The sequence below is a fragment of the Ictalurus punctatus genome, chromosome 8 (assembly GCF_001660625.3).
Source record: "Ictalurus punctatus breed USDA103 chromosome 8, Coco_2.0, whole genome shotgun sequence".
NCBI classification, from domain to species: Eukaryota; Metazoa; Chordata; class Actinopteri; order Siluriformes; family Ictaluridae; genus Ictalurus; species Ictalurus punctatus.
In genome coordinates, this window is record NC_030423.2 from 9,453,191 (window position 1) to 9,462,658 (window position 9,468).

Genomic DNA, 9,468 nt, shown 5'->3' on the forward strand with positions numbered 1-9,468 from the left:
CTTCGAATATCATTTAAGACCAAATATGCAGTTATATAATATGCTAAAACATTATTTGAAGTTCTTTAGGGAGGTCACTGCTGGACTCATGCATGACCAACAACTAACCATCTAAAACTCTTAGACTATGTGAATGAAAGGAAATTAAAGACAATTTAATACTTTGATTTAATGTCAATTCAGACAATTTAAGACATTTTACAGAGCTGCCGACACTCTGTTAATGTTTGTTGTGGATAAAAAATGTCATAAAATAAACATAAGGGAGACCTAGCATCCAGCAAAGGGGAGAGGAAGGATTGACGACGGGCACCTAGACATATAGAAGCGGGATTAGGCGGACATTGACAAATTGGAATTACACTATAAAGATCTTTAAGAGCAGTAGTAGTCAAAAAAAGTCAAAAAGAGGTACACGAGCTGAGCTGAGGAGCGCTAATACACACACACACACACACACACACACACACACGCTCGTACAGTCAAGGGCGGGCAAGTAGACACAACATACACACACTCTCTCTCTTTCTCATACACACACATGAATAACTTTATAAGAATAATGAAAAAGGAGTAATAAGATATTATAATATCTTATAGTAATAGAGAAACTCTCTATAAAAAAACAGAATAGTAGGATATGCAGGACAGTAGAACTGTAATGATATTAAGAAGTTGGAAGTACAGTAAACCGCTTTTCAAGTAGTATAAAAATATATCTATAAAATAAGAAATATAGAGCAAATATGAAAATAAATTATAAACTAGAAATACAGGAAAATGTAAACTTACTCATGACTCAAATGGTGAAGGTTCTTGTCTCGCAAGGAAGGCCTTAATTTTAAGAAAGAACCATGAGGAGCCAGTTATAAGGGTGGCTGAGTCAAGCTGCCCCCCCACGAGATAACAATAAGATCAAGGTCACTCTAGATTGTTTAGTCTTGTCCACTTTCTATTTTACGGGTTATTCAAATTCTCTGGTTTCGATTCTCTGGGTAATTCAAAACTCTGGTTTCGATTCTCTGGGTAATTCAAAACTCTGGTTTCTGATTCTCTGTGTAATTCAAAACTCTGGTTTCTGATTCTCTGTGTAATTCAAAACTCTGGTTTATGATTCTCTGAGTAACTAAAAACTCTGGGTTTTTATTTTCTGGGTTATTAGAAATGCCTGGGTTCTGATTTTATGTGTAAATTAAAACCCCTGGTTTCAATTCTATGTGTAAGTGAAATAGCCCTTTTCTGGAACATAAGAGTAAGGTAAATGAGCTCTTTTTTTAACCCTATTGGTAGTGAGATCATAGTCTTCTTGAAACATATGGGTTATTTAGTGTGTAAATACAGTATAAATACTGGAGCTTAAGCTCAGGGTATTGGGATCACCTCTGAGAATTCTCATCGGTGTGGATCTCGTGTGGTGGAACGGAACAATAAAGCTGGACCCTTGCTTCTTCTCACTCACGGCTGGTGTATTTTTTCTATCTCCAACTGGGCTCAGAGGTAGATGTGAGTATTGGCTTCTATGTTGAATTTTAAGTGTTTTTGGGTAATAGGCTAAATTTGAGCCAACATGTTCTTCATGTGAAGAACATAATAATTCATAATATAATGAATACATAACATACTGATGTCAATTAATTTAATATTCTAATACTAAGATGGTCTGCTACTTACTATTATTGTTATTATTATTATTATTATTATTATTATTATTATTATTATTATTATTATAGACAACCATACAATTGACTAAATCCTACTTTCCATGCCACCTACTTATTTAAAATGATGACCTGTATAAATTGTATGGGAAAAAACCCACAACAATGATACCCAGGAATACTCTTTTATTCTATATATACACACGAGAGCGAGTCAAATGATATCCTTAAAAGTGGCCTAGAAGTTTAAGGACAATTGTTATGCGCTGGAGCATTTCCACTGAATGAATGGAAATTATGTTGAAAAAATTTATACACTGTTGTGACATGTATTCGCAATAAACGTTGCAAAACTAAATGAACAAATAAATAAGTATTTCATTTGACTCAGCCTCACAAGTTTATCACGTTTGATTTCGTGGATATGAATTCATATTACGTGCAATCCTGAACATGCTAGTTTACAACTAATGCTGTACTATGGCCCTGTACAAGGTTTTTCATAAAATCTTTCATAAATACTTCTGATCTCTCTTTGTGTATGTTTAATAAAAATCTTCGCGAAAGGAGGATGTGTACCTTGGCAAGCGTACTCATGAAGTGCTGATCCCCGTTGAGCACTGTGTTAGAGAGGTCACTGGTGGCTCGGAGCCCCTCATCACGAATGTGCACCTGCAGCACTTGGATCATGTGAGGTAAGCCACTGGCGACCGCCGGCAACAGTGTGTACATATTCGCCATGTCTGAAAACGAGTCAGCACAAGCCACATCAATTCTCCATGTTAGTCAGTGAGACAGGGGTTTGGGCTCCTGCATGTCAGACTGCTCAGAGTAACAGCAGGTTACAAATCAAGGATAAAGGTCAGGTATTTACACAGACACTGAATCCTAACGGTTTGACTTCAGACATGGTGGGCGACAGAGTTTCATAACATGGCTAGTTTGAGGAGACATAGATAATGAATATAATGATAAATGCTGCGCGCGGAACTCTGACTTGATCAGTACTTACAGAGAATGAAGAGCAATGGCATTAGTACAGTATAGAATTATTAGCAGAAAAGGGAGATACCTACAAACAGACTGAAAATTGATATATAAAATATTAATTATATATGAAAATTGAATGAAACATAGATCATACAATTTTCATATGTTATATATATATATATATATATATATATATATATATATATATATATATATATATATATATATATATATATATATATATATATGGGTTCATCTTCCAACAGGACAATGACCCTAAGCACACAGCCAAGATAAGAAAGGAGTGGCTACAGGACAACTCATGTGGATGTCCTTGAGTGCCCCAGCCAGAGCCCAGACTTGAACATCTCTGGAGAGATCTGAAAATGGCTGTGCACCGACGCTCCCCATCTAACCTGATGGAGCTTGAGAGGTCCTGCAAAGAAAAATGGGAGAAACTGCCCAAAAATAGGTGTGCTTTTTTTGTTTTTTATTTTTAATAAATTTGCAAAGATTTCAAACAAACTTCTTTTATGTTGTCATTATGGGGTATTGAATAATTAATTTATTCCATTTTGGAAAAAGGCTGTAACATAACAAAATGTGGAAAAAGTGAAGCGCCGTGAATACTTTCCGGATGCGATGTGTATATATATATATATATATATATATATATATATATATATATATATATATATATATATATATATATATATATACAGTATCTCACAAAAGTGAGTACAGCCCTCACATTTTTGTAAATATTTGATTATAACTTTTCATGTGACAACACTGAAGAAATGACACTTTGCTACAATGTAAAGTAGTGCGTGTACAGCTTGTGTAACAGTGTAAATTTGCTGTCCCCTCAAAATAACTCAACACACAGCCATTAATGTCTAAACCACTGGCAACAAATGTGAGTACACCCCTAAGTGAAAATGTCCAAATTAGGCCCAAAGTGTCAATATTTTGCGTGGCCACCATTATTTTCCAGCATTGCCTTAACACTCTTGGGCATGGAGTTCACCAGAGCTTCACAGGTTGCCACTGGAGTCCTCTTCCACTCCTCCATGACGACATCACGGAGCTGGTGTATGTTGGAGACCTTGTGCTCCTCCACCTTCTGTTTGAGGATGCCCCACAGATGCTCAATAGGGTTAAATCCTTCACCTTCACCCTCAGCTTCTTTAGCAAGGCAGTGGCCATCTTGGAGGTGTGTTTGGGGTCGTTATCATGCTGCAATACTGCCCAGTCGCCGAAGGGAGAGGATCATACTCTGCTTTAGTACGTCACAGTACATGTTGGCATTCATGGTTCCCTCAATGAACTGTAGGTCCCCAGTGCTGGAAGCACTCATGAAGTCTCAATCTTTTGTGCTCCGTTTGTGCTGGTTTGTGCTGATAAAAGTTTCGTTTGTGCTGCTTTCGTTTTTAAAATATTAGACATTGAATTATGTTGCAGTGACGTCACCAGCCCCACACATGCTCCAAGTTTACTCCAAATAGGCTTGTTTGTTTGTGCTACGCTTGTGCCGATAAAGACTTTGTTTGTGCTGCTTCGGATTTGGAGATATTAAAAGAATATTCATAGGTCATTCTGGGGTCACTCAGCCCTCACACATACTCCAAATTCACCCGAAATAGTCTCAATCGTTTGTGCCGGTTTGTGCTGATAAAAGTTTCGTTTGTGCTGCTTGAGGGCTGCTATGCCCACATGTAGGGAGAAACCAGTACAATTCACTGTGTACAGATTAAGTAAAAATGACCACTAAAAGGAAAGTAACATTATAATTTATTTCATACCGTACCAGCATAAAACAAAAATTATGATGATAATAATAATAATAATAATAATAATAATAATAATAATAATAATAATAATCCATTATATCCCTTCACTTTACATATCTCCACTTACTGTATTTTAAGACTTTCCCAATGTACCTGAACCATGCTGTCTAGAATTATTGAGCTATGTTTAGGAATTTGGGACTGCTTGAAAATGATTAGATTATAAACATCTGTACATGATTTGAACTAACTTTATGCTTCTATTGTTACAGCAGTACATCTTATTCATACATTATACACTTGACAGTGATATTATTTGTCATGACAAATTTACACCTATCAGCCATAACATTAAAACCACTGACAGGTGATGTGAATGGCATTGATTATGTCATTACAACGGCACCTGTCAAGGGGTGGGATACACAGTATTAGGCAGCAAGTGAACAGTCAGATTTTGAACTTGATGTATTGAAAGCAGGATAAATGGTTAAGGATCTGAGCGACTCTGACAAGGGCCAAATTGTGATGGCTAGACAGCTGGGTCAGAGCTTCTCCACAACAGCAGGACTTATGGGCTGTTCCTGGTATGCAGTGGTTAGTACCTACCAAAAGAGTTCAAGGTGTTGACTTGCCCTCCAAATTTCCAAGATCTCAATCCGATCGAGCATCTGTGGGATGCCAGATACCTGGAGGTCTCACCTCACAACTTACAGGACTTTAAGGATCTGCTCCTAACGTCTTGGTGCCAGATACCACAGCACACCTTCAGAGGTCTTGTGGAGTCTATGCCTCGACAGGTCAGAGCTGTTTTGGCAGCATTTTTCCTAGTCATTTTTCCTAGTTTAAGATTTTTGGGGTCAACTTCCTGCTTGGTTTTGACTACACTCACATAACATTGCTTCAATTCCTGTTGACAATATCATAATTATGAGGTGAATGTACGTGAAAGTATAACTAGAGCTCATATTTTACTTTATGACAACTGAGAGTATGTTTAAAAAAAAAAGTCATGGCAGCCCCCACAAATGTGCCACCTACAGTAGACAGTAAGATTTAAGTCATAATTTTGCTTGTTAACTAAGAACTACAGCTTGATATTTTCCTTGTGTAAGTAAAAAATTAAATTTTTGGTGATGAAATTGCAAAACAAACAAATAAATAAATATATAAAAGAAAATGTCTCACGCTGTCAATTTTGTCCTGCCAAAAACTAGTTGAACACACACCACAGCATAATGACCATCTCTGACATTGTATGCACAAACTTCCGAGGAGGACTTGAAGGCAGCAATAAATGATGTCACATGATTTAAGTCATGTTATTTCTATCTAGCAGTTGTACTTCAAAGGCTTCATGGACTTGTTGGTCAACCCACTTGCATTAAAGGGACCATAATTTTAGTATTAACAAATTGTTGTTTTTTCATTCACCTATCAAGGCCTTGGAATGATATGAATTTGACAGTTCTATGAGTGTAGGATTTTGAGCAATAGAGTATTATAGAAGTAGAAAGCAGATACAATATTTCAACTTTATTCATTCAATCATTTACCTTCAGTAACCAAAATCTTGACCATTGAGTTTCCTCAAGACAGTGGATGTGGGAATGAAGAGACCCGCTTCATTCTTTAGAGCTCTACATGGCCAAAGGTTATCTTGGGTCTCATTAAATGAGCAGAACAGTTTGTGTCTAGTCAGGATATCATGATAGCTAGATCCAGAACTGCGTGAAACCAGACTCCATCGCAACTTGGAATGGACTCTTTGATCATTTAAATTGGAAAATATATGGTCCACGCAAGAAAGATTTTTCCTCACAAACAAAGTAAAATAAATATCTTTAAATTAATTTATAATATTTACCCTGTCAAAAATTTCTTAAAGAAAAAATGCATATCTGATTTTTACACTAATTACTCTTTTTGTCAGAATAACACTGAAACTCGCCTTCACTTGTTTTGGTCGTGCAGTTATACTTTGCAGCTTTGCAGGAAAAATGTTAGTTTGTTTATCTCAAATTTGGATTTGTTGAAGTGGATCTAAATGCCTGCTTTATAATAAACATAATTCCTTTCCTATGTAGAGTTTATATTCATGAATGTAAGTTGTCGAATTGTAAACATATTATTTTGGTATTCATACAAGAGATAAAACATTCATTGGTTACAATTTCATCTTCTCTTAACAAAAAAGCACTCAGAACATGTACAATTTGCATGGCCTACAAACTTTTTACTGTAATTAATGTGTAATTTTCTTTTAATTTTGGTAATTCTCTCTTTTTTCCCTCTTTTTTATCATTCATTTATTTAAGTTACTGTCTAGTTCTACTTCTGTTTAAAGCTATGGTGCTGTTTGTGTTTTCTTTAACTATTACTTATATTGATGTTCAAATAAAGCATTAAATATATATATATATATATATATATATATATATATATATATATATATATATATATATATATATATATATATAAAAGACCTTACTCAAGCAAGTGAATAAACAAGTAACTTCCAGAAAATAAAAACATTAAAATTAAACCTGACAATTGACCCATTTTCTAATTTCTTATTTGTCGCTTGAGTGCGCGATTGAAAGAACGAAAAACAACTTTGATTTGTAAATGAATAATGACATAAGCCATTTTTTTCATTTTCTGATATTTGGTTCTTAATTGAATATGAAAAGAAGGAATGATACATGGATTATAAATCCCTACCTCATCCCAGAAATGATGCACATGGAGACTAGTGAAATGTCACAGGAGTCTGAAGGACAGGATGGAGGGACTATATATGAGGTGAGTGAAAACATTGTAAATAGTATTAGCAGAGAAGGATGTGAATGGGACGGCTGTGGCTCAGGTGGTAGAGCGGGTTGTACACTAATCATAGGGTTGGCGATTTGATTCCCGGCCCACATGACTCCACATGCCAAAGTGTCCTTGGGTAAGACACTGAACCCCAAGTTGCTCCTGATGGCAAGTTAACACCTTGCATGGCAGCTCTGCTACCAGTGGTGTGTGAATGGGTGAATGAGACACAGTGTAAAGCGCTTTGGATATAAGTGCGCCATTTACCAATGTAGTTTTACTGTAAACACCAGTGTAAATGATGGTACTGCTGAAAGTGTGAATGTTAGTGATGAAAGTGAGAAAGAGGATAATGTTGTGGCTTTGGCTACTGATGTGGCTCAGGCTGGTGAGTAAGAGGAGGGTCTGGTAGGTGAGCTGAATGATCTGTCTCAATGTACAACATCCTATTTTGGGATAAAGATTGGATACAGTTTTGAAAAAGGCCCAATCAAGCAACCAGCCCATTCAAAGCTTGCTTACACTAGTTATGTAGTTACCATAGCTTTTGCTTATGGCCATACCACCATGACAATGCCTGATCTTGTCTGATCTCTGACACAAAACTGAGTTGGGCCTGGTTAGTACTTGGATGGGAGACTGCATGGGAATAACAGGTGCTGTAAGATTTGGAATAAGGCTTTCCTTTGCTTTAGTGTTTTAACCCTCTGGGGTCTTCAAACGTGACCGCATGTTCTGCTGGATTTTTTCCTCATGACCGCGGAAACAACTTAAAATACACAATCATTTTTGGCTATACAGATAAGTGTAAGGCATCATTAGAAACTATAAAGGGTCTATTTTTATTTGTGTACACTCACAATAAAAAAATCTTCTGCTTTTGGAAAATAAAGAAAATAAACAGGGTGTGCTTTCGGCTGTCTCTGTGTCCACAAGAAACTTTCTGAAACACATCACAAAAATGAACTGTAACTCAGCGAATACTTATCACACAAACGTGAAACACTAATTCTAATTATAATTACTAATGATATTAAAACTTCATGAAGACCTGTGGAACTTGTGTTTATCAAAAGGAATTATACTTCTGTTAGATGATGAATAAATGAAAAATAATCTACATGAAGCGAGTTGACTGGATACTGACTGGCACATACTATATTCATTTACTATATTCAGATAAGTGAATGTGTGTGTTCCTCGTACCAATTAACATTTAGTTTGTGCTTTTGTTTTTCTTTATCATTTTTAATAGAGTTATTTTAATTTATGCTTTAAAACATTGGGCAAACAGTTATTTTTGTTTTAGAATGTAAGGTTTATATTTTATATTTTATACCTTTTTTTTTTTGCAAATATGTAGCATAGCCTGGATAAATACATTCACTATATTTGTTTTCTTTGACTTTAGTTTTCACATTGTTTGGAGGACCAAATTGGGCACCAAAATTCTTAATCCCGAGATCAGCAATCAGCCAGTCCTGCTTAAATTAAAATTAAGTGCCTTGAACCTACACCAGTCGAGCATGGTCCAGGGATGGTTCACCAAAAAATATCAATTGTCAACTACTTACAAAATTTATACCTGCTTCATTGATTTTGTCTATGTAAGTCATAAGTATGAGCATAAATAGATTTAATGTGTGAATAAAAGAACTTTATTCATATAAATATTGTGAGAATCATACATCAATCTGATTTCATTGGCACAGCCATATACTATCTAGTATAGAGGTTGTTGACTGTGTTGTTTACATGTTGCTGCATTGTACATGGTGTTTATCATCATTAATCTGGGGCTGATAGTCTGAAGCTGTTTGTGAGAAATAATTGCCCACAATATCTTGTACAGTTTTTCATTATAAAATGCTCGAACACCTTTTTCCATTTCTTTTCTTCACCAAACACTTTAGGAGATGGTTCATCTTAAAATGCACAGATCACCATCATCCGCATACCTGTTTCCCATCTGGCAATCCAGAACCAGCTGTCATGCACCTTGTCCATTACAAATGTTATGGATTTTTGTTCTACTAGAGCTCATTATAATCTTTATTTGAGACTGGTATTGTGTAGAGCAGCGTTTCCCAACCTTTTTTCAGTCAAGGCACCCTTTGAAAATGCTAGACAGCATCAAACGTGGTTTATACTCGACATGTATGGCAAAAATGACATCATCACTGAGTGGGCGGTCGAGCGCGTTTAATGTG

The 9,468-nt window shown here is 35.9% G+C and overlaps 1 long non-coding RNA gene and 1 pseudogene across 1 annotated transcript; both read left to right on the plus strand.

The window, feature by feature from the left end:
- Positions 1-265: 265 nt before the first annotated feature.
- LOC108268641 (uncharacterized) lies at positions 266-3,248 on the plus strand. Its single transcript, XR_001813349.3, has 3 exons — positions 266-1,503; positions 2,226-2,353; positions 2,915-3,248. It is a non-coding gene; the product is annotated as an uncharacterized LOC108268641 (long non-coding RNA).
- A 4,559-nt stretch (positions 3,249-7,807) lies between these two features.
- Positions 7,808-7,926, plus strand: LOC124628450 (uncharacterized; annotated as a pseudogene).
- The last annotated feature ends 1,542 nt before the right edge of the window (positions 7,927-9,468 follow it).